At 39.9% G+C, this 1,858-nt stretch overlaps 1 pseudogene; it reads left to right on the top strand.

Annotated features, from left to right (window-relative positions):
- The first annotated feature begins 218 nt into the window (after positions 1-218).
- On the top strand, positions 219-677 carry LOC102877665 (annotated as a pseudogene).
- Positions 678-1,858: the final 1,181 nt, after the last annotated feature.

Raw genomic sequence — 1,858 nt, 5'->3', positions numbered from 1 at the left:
AGTTTGGTAGGTGGAGGGAGTCAGGGAAGGATCTGGGTGAAAAGGCAGTGTAATGGTGGGCAAGGTACAATGGTGACTCATTTTATAAAACATAATGCATGAGAATGATTGTATGAAACACATGAATGAGGAATAGTGTGAAATACAATGTATACAAACTTTGTAAGCAAACCAATAAAAAACCTTTTCAAAAAGTTATTTGACTTTTTTTCCCTGGCTAGCAGCGCGGAGGCCGCACGATGCCTGGAGTTACTGTAAAAGACGTGAACCAGCAGGAGTTCGTCAGAGCTCTAGCAGCCTTCCTCAAAAAGTCCGGGAAGCTGAAAGTCCCCGAATGGGTGGACACTGTCAAGCTGGCCAAGCATAAAGAGCTTGCTCCCTACGATGAGAACTGGTTCTACACGCGAGCTGCTTCCACAGCGCGGCACCTGTACCTCCGGGGTGGTGCTGGGGTTGGCTCCATGACCAAGATCTACGGGGGGCGGCAGAGAAACGGCGTAATGCCCAGCCACTTCAGCCGAGGCTCCAAAAGCGTGGCCCGCCGTGTCCTCCAAGCCCTAGAAGGGCTCAAAATGGTGGAAAAAGACCAAGATGGGGGCCGCAAACTGACACCTCAGGGACAGAGAGATCTGGACAGAATCGCCGGACAGGTGGCAGCTGCCAATAAGAAACATTAGAACAAATGATGCTGGGTTAATAAATTGCCTCATTCGTAAAAAAAAAAAAAAAGTTATTTGAAATTATTGTTCTTTCTTTAAATAAAAATATCATTGAGTATCTATTCTATGGCAAATATTATTCTCCATGCTCGCATATAATAATCATCAAAACTCTCACATTGACTTTGTTCTAGTAAAGAAAGAAAGAAAATCAGTATGTCAACAAATAAATTCTCCTTGATAAGTGTTTTTAAAGAGCTGTAAACTGTGTGTATCTGCCCAAATACCAACTACACAAATAAAACAGTTAAAATGTTTTGGCTACATTCCCTTTAATCTTTCTAAGATAATATTTAGTTATTCAAATTGTTATTTATTCTTTTTCTCAATCTCTGCTAGTGAGATTTCTTAGATTGTCTTCAGCTATTTTTTTTTTGCAGATTAAAAAAGAATAAACAGGAAAGGAGGCCTGTCAATGGTGTAATGTGTCAACAAAATCTGGAATTTGCTTTAAAACACAGAGTTACTAGATGACTCAGAAATTCTGCTCCTAGATATATACTCAGGAGATCTAAATATAGGCCACACACATACTCACAAGTATACCAGTGTTCAATGGAACACTATTCACATTCGCTAAAAGGTGGAAACAATTGAATACCATCAACAGATGAATGGGTAAATAAAATATTGTGCATATACATAATGGAATCCATTATGAAAGGAAATGACACCCTGTGTAAACCTTAACAACATCTATTCTTGCTAATAGAAAGAGATTCTTTTTTTTAAATAAATTTTATTAGTTTTAATGGACATTTACAGAGATTTTGGGTTTTCATTCATTCATTGTTGCACTGTTTTCTCCACCCTCCTCCCCAGGTTTGTTCTTCTTCCCCCGCCATCCGAATGTCTGTTTTAATTATCCAATTGCCACAGTGCTTGTCAAAGCCAGTTCTGATTAATCTCCTTTGTCAGTGTGTTCCTTGCCATTCCCTATCACTCCTCCCTGAGAGAGACTTCACCCTGATTCATAAGGAAAAGGGGATGGTGTATTCTCCTAGCTACCTCCTACTGAAAAAGGGACGCTGTGGGTTTCAGAGTGAATGTCTTCTCTCACTACTCTAAAGGGCCCCTTTGGCAGTAGGAAACACATAGACTATTATGGAGATTGATTTTGGAATTTAGATGCACTGTTA

Source organism: Elephantulus edwardii, unplaced genomic scaffold, assembly GCF_000299155.1.
Source record: "Elephantulus edwardii isolate Elephantulus edwardi_28Jun2011 unplaced genomic scaffold, EleEdw1.0 scaffold00075, whole genome shotgun sequence".
In the NCBI taxonomy this organism is placed as follows: domain Eukaryota; kingdom Metazoa; phylum Chordata; class Mammalia; order Macroscelidea; family Macroscelididae; genus Elephantulus; species Elephantulus edwardii.
This window is presented reverse-complemented; position numbering and strand designations above follow the sequence as displayed.